The following is a 23402-nucleotide window of genomic DNA, read 5'->3' as shown; positions in this document are numbered from 1 at the left end:
CATTAGATCAGGTTGCTCAAAGCACCTTTGAACACTCCCAGGGATGAGGCAGCTACATCTATGGACAACCTGTGCCAGTGTCTTGGCTACCTTATCATTAAAAAAAAAAAAAAAAAAAAAAAAAAAAAAAAAAAAAATCTTTATTATGTCCAGTCTAAACTTCTAAACTTATCTGCCTAAAGTTTAAAACTATTGCCCCTTTTCTGGTCACTGTGGTTTTTGCTAAAAAGTTTGTCATCATCTATTTATAGCCCTGTTTACATACAGAAAGGAGCTCTAAGGTCTCCCCAGAGCCTTTTCTTTTCTGGGCTGAATAACCCCAACTTTCTCAGCCTGTCTTAATAGGAGAGATTCCATCCCTCATCTGTGAAAAGGGCAAGAGAAGAGACAAATGAGACAAAACTGGGGTTTGTGGCAAGGTCAGTTAACTTGCTTGTCCAATATTAAACTTCAATAAGTGAGAATTCCAGTGCTTCCCATTCTTTGTGAAGAAAATGACACTGCCACTTTTTCTGGTTTTGTTTTGCATAACACTACTCTGAATTTCTTGTCTTGAGTTATTGTGGGAAATGGATTCATTTTTTATTAACCAAATTGGTTGTTTTGTTGAGTTTTCTTTTTTGTTTTGTTTATAATTTCTCTTTAAACCTCTGATTCTTCTCTTCAGGAGGTATTTAATAGCATATAGAAATAATTTTTGTGGCACTTGTATGGAGGGAAGATTCTCTTTTACTATAGGGCATAATCCACTTTCCAAATGAATGAAGGAATCCAGTATTTATTGTAGTATGGCTTGAAAGTAAAGGCTTCTTTAATGCTTTGACTGAAATATTCAAAAATACTCCTCTCCCCACAGATTAAGGGTTCTGTTAATTTTGTTTAAAGAAAATTGTTTTAAAAATGAAAGAAAGTCTCTAAATTAATATTTTGTTTATATATTCTTCAAGTATTGACCCTCATTAGGAGTAAGTAAACTCTTATCTGAACAACAATAAAAACCACCCCACCCCACCCCAATGCCTAAGCAAACCCTAATTTTCAATATTATAATTAATACTTTCCTGTATTATGTAAGCAACTATAGCTATTTAATAAAAAATACATTTCCTGATATTGATTTGTATTTTGACTCCAACATTCCAACCACGAAATTTTCATTTTGACATACAGTTCAATAAGATACATTCTGGTAAATCAAGAGATCCTGAAGGGGAAATTTCCAAAGGTTTTACCACTGTTTGATGCTGTATTCTCCCTCTTCTAAAGTAAGAGTACCTGAGTATTAATCAAGCATCAAAGTTTGAGTAAAAAACTGGTTTACACAGTCTTACAGCAGAGGAATTAAATGTTGAAATTCATGACAAGGATTTTTGAAATGAGATACTTTTTGATTCACGGGTCTGGATCTCCTGAGTTGTTCCAACAGCTCCTCCAGTGGGACTCACTGAGTTTAAGACATCAGGGCAGACCACCCATGGTCTTGAAATGTAGCCTAGGCATTCACATCTTCCTTGTATACACAAGTGCTTTACAAACAGTAACTTGTGCAGTGTTTTTCCACAGCATATATGTACTAAATGCCACAATCTCCAGTTAAATTGTCTTTTTCCCATTAAAAGAAAACCCATAATTTTTGAAAAAAAAATCATAATTTATGAAACAAATGTGTCTTTTTTAGCTAGCATTTATTTCTCTATTTTACTGCAGAGGGGCATTGGCTTGATTTATTCCATGTTCTTATTGGGTGTTCAATGTCACTTCTAAGCAAAGCTCCAAAACCCCAAGGAGGTTCTGGGCTGACTCTAAGCCACCTGCCTTCAGAGAAACACAGCTCTCAAAGCCAGTGCTTCTCTCCTCAATGCTTCTCCCTAAGTGGTGTCAGGTAACAGAAGCTGAAGCATGCTCTGCCCCCAAGACAACCTTGTGGCAGAGAGAGAAACTGGTACAAAACTGGGATGTGTGTCAGTTTTACACAGTTTCTGTAAGAGTTTCTGTGCCTGCTTTGAATGTAGCATCATCTCCTGGTGGAATCCTTTAAAGAGAGGTTTTACCAATATAGGACAATAAAATTAATGCTGACATGCTGTTATTTTGAATTAAGTCTCTTGTTCCCAAGGCTATGCTGGTCCATCTGGGGATCAGTAGTTCGGTGTGCACATGACAGTATCAGAAGAAGGCTGATTACATTTCTTCTGCCTGCTATTGCTGCCTGCCAGAGAAGAAACAAAATCCCAGTCTCCTTTATTCCCAAATGTTCCTACTTTATCCCAAACTGACTGGCAAAGTTCAAAAGCAAGTATCTCCTTTTGCTCACTAGGGAGTAAACAGCATTTCTCCCTAGATGGTTCAATATTTCTTGTGCCTTTGGTAACTGACACTACGTTTGTGAATTACGATACAGTTTTTCACAATATGTGACTAACTGCAAATCATTTGAAGCAAATAAATTATCAATTTTCATTTTGCTGACAATTTGTTTTGTTAGGGGTTTACATTAAGTGTTTCGAGAATTGTCAATTTGTGTGGGGTTCTCCTTTCTTAGTTTAATTGTCTTGGTATTGAATAATTTACTTACGCATTCTTTTCTATGAACTACTTCAATATGTTTAAAAGCTGCAGCTTTTACTCCTTGTTCACATTAAGACAATTTAATTACCTGACCTTTCTGCTCTCCTTTAAGACAACAGAATTAAGTGTTGTAATTATTTAGGTTTTTCAAACAGTTTCACAACCATGTATTGATTCCAATTAATGTTGCTTTCTGACTAATTTTAGTTCATAGCAAATTGACCTCTACATTTAAATTTTTTTTGTTAATTTATCTGAAAAGGCCACTCCATTATTTTATTATTCTATTTCTTATTTTTGTTTATTAGTGTTTTTTTTTCCATTTGTGAATCATCATCTTTTGAAAAAATTCTTAAAAGAAAACGGTATTGTTGATTTCAGTGTACTGGAACTCTTTGGGGGGAAAAAAACTGACAAAATTTCTTGAAGTTTCTGGGAAATATCAGAGTCATTGATTGATTACTGGCCTCATGCATCTTTCCAAGATTGTTTTTCCCCAGTTTTACTGGTCTCCTTATCTCCATTCTTCTGCTTATTATTTTGCTTTACACTAGCAACTGGAGGCTTCATCAAATTGAAGGCCTCATTGTGTTAAGAATTGGAAAGGCAGTGCAAGCTATGTCCTTGAGCCAATATCTGTGACATTAAGGGACACATCTACTGTGTAATGAACATACCCAATGCTGATTGTCATTAAGGGGGATTGTTCCTCTCTAGGATACTCACATGGCTGTCATTACTTCATAATATTATCTGCAACTTATCAAAAAATCTTTAATAATGTGAATATTGAGGAATTTCAACTACAAGCTTTATCTATTTTGATGCCTAGAAGACTTTATTCTCATCAAACTGGCTTAAAAACATTCAGGCATCATTCCTGCATCAAAAGGAATCGAACCTCAGCCAGAACTTCAAACTATTGAAATTATCTGTAGAATTTCCTGTGTGGTACTCAAATAATTTTTTAAAAATTTTGTTGGGTAAAATTCAGTAGATAGATGAAGCTATTTCTTTCTCTCAGATAATTTTTTTTTTTATTTTACAATAAATAAAGAACACCTTGCCAGGAATTATTGACATTTTATTGAGTACCAGCGGAAGAGTAATTTGGGATCCTTTTCTCTAATGAGTAAGCTGCAATGGATTTTGTTTATAAAGAACAGCTAAACAATAGTTGGTTGAATTCTGAACAAATAAATATCTAAAAAGAGTGGCCATTCAAGTGTATATGGGGGGAGAATCTAGTATTTTCTGGAACTCAAAAGGATGGATGTCTCATCCTTATTTTTATTTCTGCAATCTAAGTAAATTCTCAGCCTTCATAGAAAAAATGGCCAGACCATTTAATCCTAATGATAAAAACCTTATCTAATGCACTATAAATTATAAGAGTTTTGTGGTGAGTGTTAAGCAATATGCTAAATCAGGGTGTTTGTATATAATCTGGTGGAGAAGAATGTCCATTTGGATAAACATTGGAAAAGTATTTTTTATAACAGACTGCTGCACCAGCTTCTAAATTGCAATCAAGTTCACCAACTCAAGATGCGCCACTGCTCACTAATTGGAATGAAAACTTTTAACAGGTGAAGTATTTCTTTAGTCTTGCTGGATCTAACTGGGACATATTCCCAGGATACTAGACATATCCCGGGATATTAGACATATTCCCAGGTTACATCAGGGCATGCCGGAGTCCAGGGTAAATGGCAGTGGCATGACAGTAACATTGTAAGGACAGAGAACACTGCTGCTGCTACAAGGATGCTCAGCTTCCTGCAATGATTTCACTTGGTCATGCTTGAGAGAGTAAAGTGAAAGCTGAATACCTTCTGGTTTAGATTTTGATTGCAAGGATCTGAAGGTTGGATAACTCGGCATAAAATGATGCTTTGGCATTGGGGTGATCCTGGAAGAACTTTCAAGGAGAGCTTAGCAGGTGCTTAGGGAGACACGGAATCAAAGAATAGATTGAAGGAAAATACGTTGTATAAAAAGCTATAAGGTGCGAATAGTTTTTGAATATAGATTTTGAGAGATGTAGAATTATTACAGCTTTCAATATAGTTTTTTGCCTATCCGTGACATTAATTGCAATTGAAATAAATAATTGGCTTGTTTCCATCTGGAAAACAATGTAGGTGGTTTACCAGAAATTATTCTGCTTCAGAAGGCTATGGAGTAAAGGAGCAAAGCTGTAAGGTCAGAAAAAAAAAAAAAAAAAAAAAAGTCTTCCATGTGAAAACACCAGTATAGGAAATTGCGGGGATAGGAGACAGTACTTTGCAATGATCTGTATGTGAGTAATGGATGGTTTAACATTGTGCAGTTGTGTGGTGATATTGGAAGAAATTTTGACCAGAAGTATATTTTAATGTTGATTTTGGTACTATACCTACTGAAACAGAAACAGAAGTACTCATTGCTATGGAAATGTAGCATGGGCCCACATCTTGGTTATGTCATTGCATTTAAGACACAGAAGTAAAATGAAAAACCACTTTAATTCTTTAATATGCTCTAATATACAAGTGTCACCTGATGACAATTACCCTTCTCTGAGAGTGAGCAGGACAAAAGGCTGTCTGTATTCAATATAGAGATAAAATATATTTTATGTGATATTTTCTTAATATTGCAGAAACAGGTCTTTGGAACAATAAGACCCTTGGCACTCACATTTAAGAGATACTGTTTCTCACTTCCCCTTTGAACAGTTATTTTAAATGGGGCAACAGTGGGATTCATGTGAGTGCAAAGGTGTTTTCTTCACAGGTATGTGCATCTGCTAAAATACAACTGAGGGAAGGTTGGCTATGCCTCTATTTAAATTGGCACATTTGATTATGTTATATCTAAAGAGATTTTACTACATGTCCACTTCTGAGGTGCCTTTGAGTATATGTGGCCTTTTTATAATTACTTGTGGGAGAAGAATTTCTGTGCTACCTATATGAAACTGACACACAGAAATAGTAAGACTTGCCCAAGATCATACCATGCATTAATATGAAGGAAAATAATTCAACTGGCTTGGCTTTCCATGTTCCTCTCTAAATACCAAGCCTCTTTTAGTTACGTTGGCTATTTTTAAGGGTAACACTTATACGGTCTTAACTCTTTGAAAATATCTCCTCTCAGTGTCTTTTATTTCATAGTGTCAAGGTTGATGTTATAGAATTTCTTTACTATATTAAAAAAATAAAAAACTTACTGTTTCCACTAACAGTAGGGGTGGGTTATTTGACAAATGAAACCTGTCCATATGGTGGTGAGAGAAATTATCTTAAATGCAGAGACAAGAATGAACTTGTCAAACAAGGCATTTATACAAAAACATCTGAATCAGTCAGCTGTAAAATTATTGTAAAGGGAAGCAGCTTAACATTCTGTTAGGCAAATGCCTTATTGACCACAGCCACAGCTGCTGTGTTATTTCTGTTATTCAGGAAGGCTGGAGCCACTGGAGCTTTCCTCAGAGTTAGAAGTGTCCTGATGCTCTGATTCCTCCAACCCTTATGTATATGTATATTGAAGGAGTGTGTCCTTGCTTACATAAGGTGAAGGAGTTTTCAACCTGGCAGATCTCCAGGTTGAAGCACCTGCAGAAAATAAAGCAGATGTTCCAAATACTTACCAGTGCATTGAATTGTTTTAATGTCCCTAGGTTAGTTTTTGGCTCAAGTCTGACTGAGTTTAGAATAGTCTGCAAGTTAACCCCTCAGGTTCAATGTACAAGGCGTTTACCAGGCAATTGTGAAAACAGATCAGAGGTATAATCGAGTAAGTAATTTGAATCTTCTGCCTTATCTAACAGAGTCTTTACACCTTTTAAAAGAAGAGACTCTCTGTTAAGGTAATCTAACTCATTAGTTCTAGGAATCTAGTTCTAAATCATTAGTTACTAAGCAGGGAAAATGGAGAACCATGAGGGAAAAAAACCAAACCAAACCAATTAAAAACCAAAAGCAAAAGCACTAAAACAACAAAAAAGGGGATAACAAACTAAAATAAATAGCAGAGATATTTGTGTGTTAATGAAAGTCCTCTCTAAAAGGATGTGAACTCAGTGAACAAGCCACAGTTTGAATGTAGCAGAAAATAGTACCAAAACATTTAACTGTGGAGATATAAAACAATTTTAATTCCTAAACCAGAGTTGCTGGCCACTTCTAATGTGAATTTGTCAGCTCTTTGGAGCCAGCATAAACTCTTCAGGATGCTGTTTTCAGGGGCATTTGCTAGTGTAAGGAATGGCAAAGCTTAATGCAGCAAGTTGTAGTCAAAGTGTTATTGGTACGTAAGAGTGGTTTTGCTAAAAGTGCTGAGAAAGTGACCATCCTGCCTCTCCTCTGTGAAGTCTTAGAAAAATGGAAATATTCTATTCAATGCTGCTAGAACAGGGCTTCCAGCTATGGAAATCAGGATACACCACTGTTGTCTCAAGCTGCTGCTCAGAGCAGTTTGCTATTTTTCTGTTAATTGCACTGAGAAACAATAGAACTTTCCTAGGAAGGTTCCATTTATCACTCTTATCTTAAATGCAGATACTGAGCTAAGTGTATGCACATATAATAATTCAAGCTACCACTCTGTATGAACTTTCATCATGCCCATTTCCACTGGCAAAGGGTAGCCAACTTCTACAGGGCAGAAAGGGAAAAATGTGCCACTGCCTAAAAAAGGGAGAAGGGTTGAAAGCAGTTTAGGCTGTTGATTGGTATGGACCATAATTTGGTTTTTTGTCAAAGAGTCAGTGTGCCAGTCATCGGAAATGATGAGCAACCTTAAACTGATTGTAAATTGCATCTGACTGATTGGCAAAGTAGTCAGCTGATGCTGAGGAAATCAACACTGGGCATGCAGAGCACTTTCCCCTGCCAACAGGTCATGCAGCTGCAGCAAGTTCAACAAAATGGCAGATCTTTCAGTGTACAAAAGAGCACAAACTTGACAGTCCAACCCCATGAAACACTTCACTGAAGTATCATTGGGTGTTTTGTTTCCCCTGTGACTTGCTCTTGGCCAGTATCCATCCACTCAGAGCCTCTTCAAATGACTGCTTGTGCACTTTATACAGCAATTTGGTTTTATTGGACAATCATTACAGTGCTCAGCTTCTGTGTTAAATTGCTCTATACTTATTAGGAGAGATGTTGGCACTCAAATTACACTTTTTTTTTTTCTCAAGACATTTGCCTGTTTTTTCCCTTGCCCTTTGAGTGAGCATTAATGTGGATGAAAAGCACAGGCTCCCGGAAAATTATTAGGAGAGGGTTCCCTGCCAGACTATTGATTTCACTGGGTTGGTCTTGATTGCCTGCACATAGCTGGTTAAACATGAATAGATTCAATGAAGGAATCATATTGATAAGTTAAGTTTAGCATGGGCAGTATACGGGGATAAAAATATATAATATATACCTTATATAAAATATATATTGACAGTACAGACTTTTGTGGAGGGCCTTCCTAGACAATGTGAATCTTTTATAATAATCACTAAATTAAAATTCATGTAAGCTTGGATTGTAGAGTTGCTGAAATGTTAGTTGTACCACCTAACATGAAAATCTTCTCTCCTCCCAAAACTGGAAATGAAAGAAAATTATCGACCTCTTAGGATAAGATCACTGCAGCCATTTCTGAATGTCAGCTATTTAGAATATTTTTTGTGTTGATGTGCAGGCTTTGTTTGATGTTGTTGCAAATATTTAAGTAGGAAGTGGCAGACAATAAGTACAAGATAGAAAACATTGGCAGTGATAAAGGGATCTGCAACTGAGCTATTGATGGTGCAGAACTGCAAACTCTACCCACACTGCTCCTTGTGGAGCATGAGCTGTGTAGTCACACAATAGAGCACCCTGAATCTCGTTCAGGTCCTAGGAAGTATATTCAGAGGGCATATTTTTATACATTTTCAACTCAAAATGTACTCCAAATAGGTTAAGACCTCTTTTATAATTTGTTAGAAGTGCCAGACTTGGCAAAAGCCAAATGCACATATTGTATACTTTGAATTTGCAGCAGGTGAATGGGACTGTTGAGAGGAGAAAGAACCATGGAACATGTCCTAGGAGTGTGAGAGCGAAAGAGCACCATGTGAAACATTTCTCCTTACTCTATCATCAGAGGGAATTATTTGGTTCCTTTAAAAGCTAAGCCTGAGAGATAATCAAAATGCATTGACTGATGTCCAGGGTCTTAGACCATTTGCCAGGCTTTGTTTTCATTAGCACAACAAAAGTAGATCAAATAGACTGAAGAATGTGGTGCCAACAATTGTATGTGCTGCAGACATTTGAAGTCTTTTAACTTAGATTACCTCTAGCCTGCTGTGCAGGCAAAATATCCCCTATAAACATGTAGCCTGAAGCTGCTCAGACTATAACTATGTCCCTGAATATGTTCTCTGAGAACAAGAGACCTTTCAGTAGATCATCCTCAGAAGTACTATGATGCATTTTATAGGAAGTGATGACAGGACTTTGGGTGGTACGATTTTGTTTCTTGTTTTGTTTTGTTTTTCATGGTGTCAGCCCCTTTAGAAGTTGGAACCAAGCCAAATTTCTTCTCTTGGGTGACATCTAGAATTGTTTTTGTTCTGTGTCCTACCTGTCTTATTCTTCTTGCTTCATGAGCTCTACAGTGGCACTGTTGCCCAATTCCCCCCTTTGCCAAGCTCCTGGTGGGGTCATTGGACCTAGGCAGGTGTAGCAGAGAGGAGTAATTAGTATGTCTGCAGAATAGGGCTTAGAGGGAACTCCTGATGACCTGTTACCAATGTTCCCAGAATTACAACTCATATTCTTGCCCTTTTTCAATAACACTGCTCTGTCTCAGTCAGAGGAAATTTATGAATGTAGGAGGAGAACTCACATTAGTGGAGTTGTAGTGTCCTCAGAGCAGAACTGGAAGGTGCAAAGAGGCAGAGTTGAGGTCTCCTGCTATAAGCTGTCCCCATGCTTTGCAATAGCTGAGCAAATTTTTGGGAGACGATACTTGATCTAAAGAACAAGATTTTCTCTTATTCCCAAGCTGCTTTCTCTGACTCTCACTGGTCAATGATTACCTAGTTTGAGCTGTGGGACTAGTTGGCTGTGGTCAGGATGGTTGAAGTCTCCTTAGCCATCATACAAACATTACCCCTTTAATCGCTAACACCCCCGCTCCCTCTTATACACAGCCATCTAGCCCTTGCTCTGTGTCCATTCCTGAAGTCTATGAGCACTGCTTTGCATGGTCTCCCCTGCAATCCAGTGTAGTTGTGTATCCTGATTTAACCCCAGGCAGCAGCCAAGCCCTACACAGGGAGATACTCGTTCATTCCCCCACCAGCAGGAGAGAATCAAGTGTAAAAGCTGGAAAATGTAAGGGTTGGCATAAAAACAGTTTAATAGAGAAAGCAAAAGCCATACCCAAAACCGAAACTAAACAAGGAACTGATTCACTGCTTCCCATGGTTGGGCAGGAGTTCAGACATCTCCAAGAGAGCAGGGCCCATTCAGATGAAACAATTACTTGGAAGACAAGCACCACCATTCCAAACATTACCCTCTTCTTCCTTCTACCCTCCACTTTATACACTGAGTGTGATGCCATATGGTCTGGAATACCCCCTTGGTCATTTGGGGCCATCTATCCTGGCTGTGTCTCCTCTCAATCTCCCATGCACTCCCAGTCCTCTCACCAGTGTGAAAAGCAGAGAAGGCCTTGGCTCTGTATAAGCCCTTCCCATCAATAACGAAAGCATCTCTGCATCATCAGCCCTGTGTTCAGCGCAAACACGGCCCCATGCTGTCCAATGTGCAGAAAATTAACTCTGCCTCAGACAAAACCAGCACACCTTGGTGAAACATTTAGGCAGCTTTAGAGATATCTGGAGAAATTTTGTAGGAAAAATGCAATATCTGATTCCTCTTATCTCCAGCCTGAAGCTACTGCTTATTTCCATGCCAGGAAAGAGCCTTTATAGCATTTGAGTATCTGTTTGTATTGCCAGAAAGGTTTTTTATTGTGCTTCTGGGTAATGCTATCATACCCAATCAACAAAGGAGTGCATACACATTGTTTTGGATGCCATGTGGAAACCTGTCTTTGATAAGCTCACTGCACCAGGTGCTTAGTCACCTCTGTCACAAATGCCCTCTGAGTAGAGGATGCTGCCTGTGTCCTGCAAAACCTCTGTGAGATTATAGAGGGATATTTTAATCAGAACTGGAACAACAAAGACTAATTTTTTCAGCAACTTCATGAATAGTACTCATCACAGTTCCCAAATGTTGCCAGCTAATAGCTATGCCACCTTTGGATTCAATGAAGAGGGAAATGATCACCAGGCTTCCACTGAGGAGAAAGAAGCAGGCTTGGTGGGATGGAAGGTGGTACTGAAGGTATAAAAAGCAATAGGATGTCTGTCTATCTATCTATCTATCTATCTATCTAGATATCTCTTTAACTTTCCCTTACCTTTTAGAGACGCTCAATCCATAAAGTTTTTTGGTAAGTGTGGTTATGCAGAACACATCTTCCACTACTGTTTGTGCCCTTTTTGACTTTGTTGCATGCTGCTGGGCTGCGTTTCCTGCCTCAGTGCCTTTTAGGATATCTCACCATCTGAACAGTGGATGACAGAGAAAGGTAAATGGTGCAATAGAAAACTCAGGGCTGCAATGGAGAGTTTTGTGGGCTAGACGGGGAGGTGTGCTAGCTTTCCACTCCTAACAATGGGGTTAGGAGGGGCTATGGGTGAGTGGAAGATTGATAAGTTCTATCTTAGTTTCTGACAGAGCTCACTGTGAGGCCAGATAAAGGTTTATTAGTGATGGTTTATTAGGTCCCATAGGACAAAATCCAGCCTCCTTCCTTTTGTTCAAGGAGACTTTCTCCTTTAACAGTCAAAGGACTTCCATGGTCTCTCACCACTGTCATATTACTACTTCAGCTCTGATAAGAAAATCTGTCCTGACCTTATGCCTATGTTTTGACTGAAACACACAATCCAAGTCCTGCAGCTCTCCAGCCTCAAGTTCCCTACCACAAAAGGACTTTGTAGCCCAAATATTTCATATATGTGCTTATACTTTTTGTGGATGTGTCTGTTTTGTCATGTGCTGTTGGGAAAAGAGTATATTTCTGGGAAAAAATGAGCTCTATGAAAAAGAGTTCTTGTATTCAGAACTAGGGATGAATAGAGCCTGATCAGACCTGATATGTTCACAGATAATCGTAATTTTGCAACACGTTTCACCGTGTTAGACAAGTTGAATATTTTTCAGGCATGATAGAAGCCTTTGCATTATTAAGGTGTCTCTACAATATGTAGGTCTGATGAGAGGTTGCTACAGATTACAAGCTTGCTGCTTTTTCCTCACCACCACTTAATTTGAATCTTCACTTACCTTAATAAGCTGGGGGAAAGAATGCCAGCTTTCCTCCAATCTTCTATGTTTATGGCAGAGTACATTTTTCTTTGGGACAGAGAAAATCTTTTCACCATGTTAGGAGAATTGAGATTATTAAGCTTGAAGAAGAGAAGTCTTTGGGGACACTTTAGGGCACCTTCCTGTATCTAAAGGGGATACATGAGAGTTCAAGTGCATGAAAAAATAGAACAAGGGGGAATGGCTTCAAACTAACAGACAGCAGGGTTAGTTTTGATATTAGGGAGAAATTCTTCACCCTGAGGGTAGTGATACACTGGCACAAGTTGTGCAGAGAAGCTCTGGATTCCCCTGCCCCTGGAAGAGTTCAAGGAAAAGTGAGCTTTGACCAGCCTGATCTAGTGGAAGGTGTCCAATCCCCCCATGGTAAGGGGATTGGAGCTATATGATCTTTAAGGCCCCTTCCAACCTAAATTCAGCTGTTCTGTGATTCTGTGATCCTTGAAATCTCATCTTCACTGACATCTTGACATTCCATGAGAAAAAGGACCATTACTGCCTTTCTTTGTGTTATTGATCTTTCTGAGGAAGGTATGCTTTAAGACAGCCTACACTATTACTCTTACATACCTGAAAAAGAATTTTTGTCCTGGATTCAGAGACATGCTCAGGCTCTGAACAGTCTTTAATGGCATAAACATGATAAGAAATAATTGTCAATACAAAATTAATGCTTTTATAATACATATGCCAAAGAAAAGCTGCATTAAAGCTAGTTAGATAGTTATTTTCTATTTGAATTGCTTGTCATAATAGCAAATTTTTCCATGGAAGGAAGATCTCATGACTTATTGAACCATTTACATATATGGACCTTGCTGGGAGATTTCCAGGCAGACATAGGGAAGACAAGTATCTCATTTATGATGGCAATAGGTCAAAAGACATAGAAAGATAGGATTCAGGCTGCCCCATTCCCAGGCCTGAACACCAAATTGCGCTGTATTTCTCTGTAGTTTTGCAAAACAACCCAGCAGTGATATTACAAGTCTGTGTCAAATTATCTTTTCATTTCATTCTTTAAAAAAAAATTTGGTCTAGATTATTGCATTTAAATGAGAACTTTGTTGGAAATATTTTTTACTCTAAAAGAATGATTTTGCACAGACAGGATGTGTTTCTAGGAGATGTCAGAATCTTTTTATATATACACAGGTAAATGAAAATGTGGGTTTGATTTAAGCAGTTGAAAGCATTGCATCTTCTGTACATACTTTCTGGTTTTGAAGGATTAATTACTGGTTAAAAAGTAAAATTTTGAAGTTGCCATTATAAAAAAGCAGTGTCTCCAGTGCCAGATGCTAGGTAACTTTGCAAGCTGATAGCTTCCTAGTATCTGAAGCTGGAGCAAATACCATTTTGGTGCGACATTGCTCCCTCGTGACTCAGGGTAAATTTTGTTCCATGGTATGAAATTTACTTGCACTTAGGTGTGAGTTGTTCAGGGTTGCACCATTTAGTAGCCTTTCTGCTTCCCTTTCTTTATCTTCTGGAGAGAAGTCAATAGTGGACAGAACACGTTCCCAGCCACTGAGAAGTTTTTTCCTGCCTCATGCTAGGGAAAATGTCGCCTTCATGTTTGAGTATGTACAACTGGATGGTAACTGACGCACAATCAGCTGATGTGGAAGAGGCTGTAGGGCACAGGTCTGCTCTGCTGTTATAGTCACCAGTGTGTCAGAGGCAATGGCCTACCTCACTAGTATGGCCTTACTGTTGCAGACTGAGGGGTCTTGACACTCTGACATTGCATTAAACTCTGGGGATATCATAACATAGATTTTAAGTGGTGATATTTTTACACACAACTGCCATTTATAAGTAAACAGTTATAAGTAGCTGCCTTATCATTGCTTTATCAAAATACAGAATGGTTGAAATTAGAAGGGAACTCTGAAGGTTGTTTTTTCCAACCCATCCTGTCCCTGTGCCCACAGGTAGAGCCACCCAAAGCTGGTTACCCAAGACCATGACTGGACAACTTTTGAATACTTCTATTGACCTTTATACTCCAATATTCGACAACTTCCCTAGGCAACGTATGTAAATTATTAACATGAGCAGATGTAGAGAGGATGAAATTGATGTTAACATGCTTGAGTTTTCTGAGACTTTCCAGTGAGCTCTCTCCGGACCAGAAAGGATTAAAAATATGACCTGTGGTAAAAACCAAATAAACTCTGCTTCAGCCACTCTGCTATATCCCTTGTGGTGATAATGGTCTCTCCACTGAATCCACCGCCACATGCTGAAGTAGAGAGCTAATTCTCTCTGCATTTAGGAAAAATGGTTTGCAATAACAGCAGGTAGACAATTTCCATCATCATCATTTGCTGAAACTCCTCCATCTCACACCCCTGTGATCTCCTTGCCAACACCAATACATCCTCAGTGGAGCCACAACTTCCACACAGCAAGTTCTCTTTGCCAGGAATAAAATGCATTCTCATTCCCCTCTGGCATCACATCTGTCATTCCTGTAGCTTATCCTTAAAAATTAGAAGGATGGGCAATCACCATTTCTATGAAGTTTAACAAAGACAATTGCCAGATTCTACACCTGGATGTACAGACAACCTGGGGAATGAGATTCTGGAGAGCAGTGCCACGGAAAGGGGCCTGGGGCTCCTGGTGTATGGAAAGCTGAATGTGAGTCAGCAGTGTCCAGGCAGCCAGGAGGGGCAATTGTGTCCTGGGAGACATCAGGCACAGCATTGCCAGCTGGGCAAGGGAAGGGATTGTCCCGCTCTGCTCTGCACTGGGGCAGCCTCACCTTGAGGGCTGGGGGCATTTTTAGATGCCACAATATAAGAAAGATATAAAGGTATTAGAGAGTATCCAAAGGAGGGCCCTGAAGAGGGTGAAGGCTCCGGAGGGGAAGCTATATGAGGAGTGGCTGAGGTCATTGGTCTGTTTAGCATGGAGAAAAGGAGACAGAGGGGAGATCTCATTGCAGTCTGCAACTTACTCATTAGGGGAAGAGGAGGGGCAGGCACAGATCTCTTCTCTGTGGTGACCAGTGACAGGACACAAGGGAATTGCCTGAAGTTGTGTCAGAGGAAGTTTAGGCTATATACTTAGAAAAGGTTCTTCACCCAGAGAGTCACTGGACAATGGAAAAGGCTCTGCAGGGAACTGGTCACAGTAGGAAGCCTGGCAGAGTTCAAGAAGCATTTATACAATTCTGTCAGGCACATGGGGTGTCCTGTGCAGGGCCAGGCGCTGGACTTGATGATCTTTGTGGGTGCCTTCAACTCTGTGATTCCATAGCAAGGCTATTTTCAGGAATAGGGTCAAAAAACACAATTTCAGGTTATTCAAGGAGAAGAGTACTGTGAAGACTTGCCAGTTGATTAACTCTACAGAACTGATGCTCAGTGGACTCCTACAGAGTTAAAGTCAGCATGATGTAGAGGCTGGCCAGCTTATTAAGTGCTTCACTATCCAAATGTCCTACTAATCCTCAGGGATCTAGATTTCACTGTTGCTTTTGGCCAAGCGGTGGTTTCATGACAGTTGTCTAACAAATGTATGGATTGCGAATGGTAATGTTTAGTCATAAAAGGGCAAAACTTCAGCTCTGCATCTCCTGGATGCTTTCTGACTCATAAATTTCTTTTGAACAAGAAGAGTTACAGAAAAATAATTATTTGGGAAAAGCTACACTTTGAAATGAATTTGTATGTGAAGCACAGTTCCTGAAACTGCTGGACCATGGAAATATCAGCAACAACAAGGAAAATCAGGAGAGTTTATTAAGAAGGTGCTCAGCTCACCCATGTTAGCTCTGCTCAACACATTTCAGGTGTAAGTGCAAAACAGAAGTTGTCTTTTCCTGAACAACACCACGCAGCAAATCAGAACTGCATGGCCTGGAGGTCAGATCAGGACAGATTTATTACCAGCCAGCTGAGCGCTGTACAGGTGTCAGCCCATTAAGCTGAAAGAAGATGGCTGTGGAAATTTTTAAGGCTTGGTTTCTGTAGCTCTAACACCTGCACTCCCCATTAGTTATAAAATTTATGACAGAAAGTGCTACTTCTGAAGATATTCATATCTCTATGCTACATGAGCAGTTCAAAGTTTGAGAGTGAGACTTAATAGGAGATTATTAGGTTCTGCATAATTCTACCAGAATAAGATCATTTTACATCTTGTTCATAGGGCAATATATTTGCAATGTACAGTACCCAAAATTAAAAGTCGATCACCTACTGTGGTGAAATATGCTGTAGCTTTTCATGAGAGTTTAGTGCAAGTCATAAGGTATGAAACCCATGGTTCATCTCATCTTCTACATTTCTTCAACTGTAGCTGCAGAAAAGTAGATACAAAATTTAAAAAAAAAAAGTACAAGAAAAGATAAAAGAGCCTGCTTAATTCCCAAAGGCTTGCTATTAATAGCTGAATGATACTGGTTTAAATTATGGGGTTTTATGTCCCTACCCAAAACTTGAATCATTAAGTCAGTAGTGTTGCTAGTCATATTACTGTCCAGTCTTCCCTTTGTATCATGCAGCTGTGTATTGCACAGCCTAATTATTCATTGTCTAGAAATAATCAGCAATTGTCCCTTCTTGTTTGATTGAAGGCCTCTTTTATGCCAGGAGGAATATTAGTCCCTATTCCTCCTGCCACACAGCATTTGTTTTTTAACACTTTATTATGTCCCCTCTTGCTTGTTTAATTTCTCGAGGAAATCACACTATTCTTTGCAATCTCTATTCATGGAGGAGGGTTTTATTTCATCCCCTAATCATTCTCATTATCATTCTTGTAGAAATCCCCTCTCTGTTTCTCTGTGTCCTTCAATTATACTTCCTCCTCTTTTAGTAATTCTGCATAAACAGATTACTTCTGACATCAGATGCTCAGTTGTCAATGCACAGCAGTATCCACTCCATTCATTCAAAACATTTATCAGATATTATGACCATCTGGCTCACTGGCCAGGCCACGTACAAGAGGCAAAATGGCTCTAAGAAACAGCAAAAAATTACACAAACAAGAACATAATCACCACCCGACCACTTTAGCAGTGCTCTATCCTTAAGATTGAAGTGATGGACTGGGGGCTGCTCAGCCACATCTGATGCAACATTTCAAGTGCACCTCCCTTGATTGTGCTGGTCACTGTTGGCTCTAGAAAGGCTATGGTAGCACTGGGGGCTTGCAAATAACCCAAAATAATGTGTGCTGGAGAGCTGACACATCCAGGGCAGTCAAGACTGACCGTTGCTGGACAGTTCCCCTCACCTGGAGATACCCAATCCTCTTGCTCACTAGAACTGGGAAAATATATTGTGATTTATCTGTGTGAGTATTTTGATGAGAAGAAGTTTGGCCATTCTCACAAGAGTCGCAGGAAAAGGAGCTTAGGCAGATTTTGTCATACCCAGGTTTCCACACCTTCATGTGGCTTCATCTATATTTTTTTCTAGTCCAATTTATAATCATCGTAAGAAAAGTTGAAGTAAGAATAACTACTTTTTCTCAATGCAGACAGTGGCTGAATTGAGGGTGATTTTGTACAAGCTTACAGAACTTTGAGTAACAAATATGAAGAAAAAAAATGTGCATATAAGATATTATAAAAATTAAAATTTCCTAATTTATTGAGAAAAATGTAAATCATGAAAAGCATTCAAATAATCTTTGGGTTTATGACTCCCTGAAATTTTCTAGTAGGCAATATATAAAAAAGAGTTACAAATTCTTTTAATATTTTTTTCTGCTGTTCCAACAACATCAAAAAAAAAAACCCAACAAAATATTTTACTACTGTACAAAAGACTTTTTTTGCAATATGCTATCCATTCTGTTTTAAAATTTTCATTGTATACATTTTTTGTTTTAATTTTTCATGGTTAACAAAATCAGAGAGAATCATTCCCATGATATTGTTAATTTCCCATATATGTTAATAAAATGTAGGTTTGGCTAGAACTTTTTCTAAGAGTGAAATGCTGAATTCCAACTGGTTATGACAATATTTATTTTATTGTTTATATCTCCCTGTGTTCTTCTGTCTATGATCTCATCATTATGATTTTAAGCATGATAAGTCCTTCACGTGTTAAAGTCAAAGCTCAGTTGAAAAAGACTCAATCCAAGCAAATTTTACATCTTATTAATATTCCCATGACCACGTAGAAACTACCAACTTTCACTGCTGTAGAAAGTTCTATTTTCATAACAAATACATCTGACCTTCAAAAAGCTAAGAAATATCACAACAAAAACCTTATTTTATATGTTACCCTCAGAAACATAATCTTAAAATACTCTTGATACATTTAAATACTATTTAATAATAGTATTTAAACCAAAGGATTTTTGAGTCTTTCAGCTGTACAATTAAATTGCAATCTATTTTATATCACTAAATTAATCCATTTTTCCTCAAAAATTATGCAGGTTTTCTTATAGTACCACATAGGAAGAGGACCTTTCTGTACCATTACATGAAACTATGAATATCATTTCTTACTAATTTATGTTCTCAGATTTTGGCTTTGTGTGAAGCTCAAACTATTTTAACATCACTAAATTGTAGTGAAAAACACTTAATAGTTGGTGGTTTCATTTTATGAATTTTGATGACTTCTACTGCCTTGCATGCATATTTCCTTCTCTCCTGTCTTTGCCAAAGTATGCTGTAATTAATATCTTCTAATCTATGCAGGCAGAGGAGTCTTCATAATATACAGACTTTAGGCTGGCTGAAGTTAAACAATTAAACAATCTTCTTCCACTGAGTTCAGAAAGGTTGAAATTCTGGCTGAAATTATAAGGAATTCAGTCAGAACAGTCTGTTCACCTACTTCATAGATTTTAATCTGGAAGTTCTTGATAGACATATCCTTGAGAAATGTATCAAACTTGATCTAAAATCAGTCTCAAGACTCAAGGGACCAAAAAGGCACCACCTCTGACTAATTTATTTTCCTCTTTAATTATAATCAGTTCTACATTGCTCAGATTTATTAACAATTTGAATATTTTTTTAGCTTCAAAATTTGCATTTTGAATATTTTTGCTTTTGGGATTATTTTTTTTTTAATATATTAAAGACTCTTTACTATAGGACAGAAAAGCATATCCCCAGAAAAAATGTATGCATGCTATAAATTTATATCTATTTCTGCATAATTTTGGTAAATATTTACCCTACATAGTGATATACATAACTTGACAAATACTAGGAACCACCTTATCTAAGGACCAGCCTTCCATATTTTCCTTAGATGAGTGTTTGAATCTTAAGGGATTCGGTTGCCCATATGTTATCCTCGTGCTATTTATGATTGTTATAGTCCATGTGAGAAAATATTTTCCTGTGAAAATAAATAAGTTATAGAATCCTATGAAATCCTATTAATCTAGATGGAGCACAGAGAGCACCAAAATCAATTTTTCATCTTAGAAATAGCTTAATAGAAAATCAGCTCTATAATAATGATTATGAACTCAGGCCTACACCCAAAGACAGCACCACACATTTAGCATAACCTTTACTGTAAATTATGAATTGTAGAAAGATCCATTTATGTTGGAAAAATTACTTAAGAGGATTGAATTTCATCTTTAACCCAAACACTGTAATAAAGTCCAGGCACACAACAATCACAGCCTTTCCTTCAGTTGTCTAGCTCAACTTAAGTCTGCTCGTGATTTTTATAGTTTAGGCTCTGGTTTTAAATTAATTTTACTGGGTTTATATCAGAGTCAGGATGATCAGGTGACCATTAATAGTGATTAGGATATTGTCCTGGTATGGTAAAAATAGATAATTTTTTATTTCTGCAGGCCCAAAATGCACATGAACCATATTTCTAAGCTCTTTGGTAAATGCCTTGAACTCCACATCATGATTGCTCCTTTGTCACTATTGTAAAGTGAATGGAAGGAACTCATTGTACTTAAATTGACTTTAAGCTGAAATAGTTATGCGCTTGTGAGTGGCAGTCTAATACTTAAACCTTTCCAGTTATCTGATTTAGTAATGAGCTCATTGTTGGAAATCCAAATTTTTTGGTCTTTAACTTCCTCTATGTGTTGTTGAAGGGACTATTGCTGCCAAACAAAGGGATAAGAGTTTAATGTTTGAGCCAGAGGTTAAAATCTAGTATGATGGTCCTCAGAGGTGCCATAAAAATATTGTGGATCAAATCCCATGCAAAGTAAAATATCAAATTACAGTTTCAAAAAGAAACTGAGAAACACCTAACAACCTCTACTATCTTGCCTTCTTTCATATTACTAGGCAGATTTGGGCTACAGGCTAATTGCAAGATCTCAAAACACTTTATTTTATCCCTTATTTTTGCCTACTGCCACTCTTTTTCTACTTGCATCCCCACTGGTAGTTATCAATATGGGGCCCTCTGTCCATGTTTCATTCTCTTTGAGAGTGGCAATTGAAATAATTATGTTTTGAGAGAGGGACAGAGTTTTGTTTTGTAGGTGACATTTTTCTGAAAGGAAAATATAGCAGTATCAAAGTCCTGCCCTCATACAAGATTCACTAATCATAAGAAACCAGGTTTTGTCACATGAATCCATAAATATAATCATATGGTATATAAATAGAATTGTTTTTAAATAGAATGGCTGTCAAAGTCTTCATTCAGGCTTAATCAGCAGCTCTTTAAGAGAAAAGGCTGATTGAAAAGGAAAGTCAGCAGCAATTTACAACAAGGGCTAATAGCCCTTCAGTTTCATTCCTTTTAAACTAGAGGAAGTAATTTGACACAGATGTCACTAAGAAGGGTAAAACAGAAATACTGATATTTTGCAGACCTCACAGGAACAGAAAAAAAAAAAAAGGGATGCAGGTATATTGTAATACTGGTGCAAAATATATCATCCACATGATTACCAAGGGGGTATTTATGCTCCAAGGAAAAGAAACTATGTTCTCTCTCAATCCCCCTCCACCAATAAATAGAAACGACAGAAATAAGAAAACTATATTTTAAAAAATACCTTCAAAATTAGAAAATGTAGAAAATTATTGTGATGGTGTAGGCAAATAAAAACATGTGCATATTCAATATATTTTTATTAAAAACTCTGTGTGTGCGTGCGTGATGGAGATGCTGGTGAAGTTTCATTGACTTTTATATGGTAATCAGCAGCCCCTAGTAGCAGTTTCAAAGGTCAATCTGCCTTCATTTATACCTCTTTAGCTGATTTATTATTTTCAGAATTAAACTAGGGGCCCGACAAAACAGAAGTGCTGTGTTAGGTGTGGGTTTCTGAAGCCGCCCTCTTGCAGAAGAACTGATTGAGCCCTGCTCAAGGAACAGATTACACAGGCCTGGGCAGCTCTGGTGCCACAAAGGCTGCTGCAGGGGCTTATCAGCAGGTATCTTCCATAGATGTTGAGAAGCTACAGATCTTCTGGTATGGTTCAGAGATAAAAGCAGCTCTAATATTACATCCTAGGGTGAGGTACCAGTGGGGGTTGACTCCTGAATTTCTTAGTGTAAGGACTTTGAGGGATGATTTCCATCACCAAATGAATTGGTTCTTCCATCCCAAAGCTCTGAAAACTACCGGGAGATTTTCTTCTGCCTATCAGAGGGAAAGAAATTGTCAGTCAGCCTAAGATTAACCTGTATGGTATGAATTTTTCCTGCTTTTATGAATACTGGCTATGCACTGTAACTGATTTTTTCCCCAATATTTAATAAGAAATTAATAATTCCATAATGATACTTGATGCTTACATAATTAAAAAACATATTATAAAACTCCCAGTCTTTAAGATCAGAATTTTTCTTAACAAATCAAAACCCATCTTCTATCAAAACCCATCAATTTCATTAGTTTTAAAAGTTTCCTCTTAATATTTTGAGCTTGACAAAACCTTGACTGAATTACAGGTTGAGTTCTGCTGCAAGGTTGTTCACCTTCCTGTCAGAATAATGAGGTGGTTTGTTTTTAGTTTCTCAAGACTTTGGCCCAGGTACCCAGGCCTTCCAGTGTCTATATTTTCAGAGGGTTTTTTTTGATGTCTTTGCCAAAATGTTGTCATGTGCCTGGCAACTCTGGGAATTTTGAGGACATACGACCTATTAGACTCCTCATTTTCATGCTTTTTGATTTCAATAATGCTTGTTGTCTTGGTATCTCCAAATGTCCAGGGACAAAAAGTCTGCAAACTCTGAAACCAGCCTAATGTATCATCCTGATAACTATAAAGCCTTGAACATATGTGAGGTAATGAAAGCAATTGCCATTATTGAGAATTTCCATAGTAAGCATACCAAGAATCTGAAATAAATTTAATTCATTTAGAAGATACTATGCAGCTGAGAAAGCACATCTTCAGATTTTCCATACTTTCTTAACCATTTTATTTTAATTGTTGCAGAACTTTACATGTTTTGTAGAACATTTTGTAGAACTTTACATGCTAGAATAAAAATAAAAAAAACACCCTACTAAAATATTAAACTGAAAATATTGAATTACAATGCTTGAGGGAATTTCCTCCTTGCCTACACTGACCTGTTTTCTTACTTGATTTCTTTTTTTCCCTAACAATAAGGTGGGGATTTTCAATTTTCCTCACTTTTCCTTTTCCTCGCCTTTCCTTTCAATTTTTTCACTTATCTTAGTTTTATACGATATAATTTTGTAAGTGTTGGTTAGATAAAGAAAACACAGTTTTCTTTTTCCCTCATTAATTGCTTTATCTTTGTAATGCTGTCAATCCTTCCCAAAGAACAAGGAGAAGAGCAAACTTCTTTGTAAATGTACTCTGCATCATTGCTGTGCTCCTAATGACAGGGAAAAGATAAATTAATCAAATTCAGAATAGGATGGTGCTTAAGAAATCAGAACCCAAGAGAAAAAAATGTTTGTAGAGAGAATAATTCTGGACTGTTATTGGCTTATAACAAGCTTGAATCTTTATACTCCTCATTACTAGACTGACTCTGCTGATCAAACACTACATGTTGGGTACTGAAGCACTATTTCTGGGTGTTTTAAACTTTTATGGGTTCCTACATGGCTGACACTTCCCCCTGAATGCTGGCTGTTCCATCAGGGCTTACATGTCCTTCGTCTTTATGAGTTTCTCCTGATGTTTTTTTTCTGTATGCCATGAAAACACCAAAATAAAAGCACAAGCTCATAACTTTATTTAGTTTAACACTGTGGCACAGCGTGCACTGGTTAAGCCATATAGACCTATTTTCAATATAGAAGCACCTATAACTTTTAATTTCAGTGCTTTTGATATGTTTCATAAATTGGGTATTATGTATGTACTGTGGTGACTGTCTTTGCCACTACTTAGGGTGAGATTCATGTGATGAAATTTAGGCATCTACTATCCATACTAATCACTATAAATTCCCTTTAAAGTAA

At 37.6% G+C, this 23402-nt stretch overlaps 1 protein-coding gene across 38 annotated transcripts in view; it reads left to right on the top strand.

Annotated features, from left to right (window-relative positions):
• The window catches only part of TENM4 (teneurin transmembrane protein 4), a 1535912-nt gene that overhangs the window by 379418 nt on the left and 1133092 nt on the right, over positions 1-23402 (top strand). For 2 of the 38 annotated variants that reach the window (XM_072936981.1, XM_072936982.1), the window contains exon 1: positions 214-23402. This exon is cut by the window's right edge and continues 14329 nt beyond it. The exons of 35 other annotated variants lie outside the window; for them this stretch is intronic. The gene's annotated coding sequence lies outside the window, so the exon portion shown is untranslated. Of the gene's footprint in view, positions 1-212 lie in introns of those variants that run through there. One more of the 38 variants, XM_072937032.1, reaches the window with a different exon arrangement.

The sequence above is a fragment of the Taeniopygia guttata genome, chromosome 1, assembly GCF_048771995.1.
Source record: "Taeniopygia guttata chromosome 1, bTaeGut7.mat, whole genome shotgun sequence".
Lineage (NCBI taxonomy): Eukaryota > Metazoa > Chordata > Aves > Passeriformes > Estrildidae > Taeniopygia > Taeniopygia guttata.
Note: the sequence above shows the minus strand (reverse complement) of the source record. Positions and strands in the feature narration are given on the sequence as shown.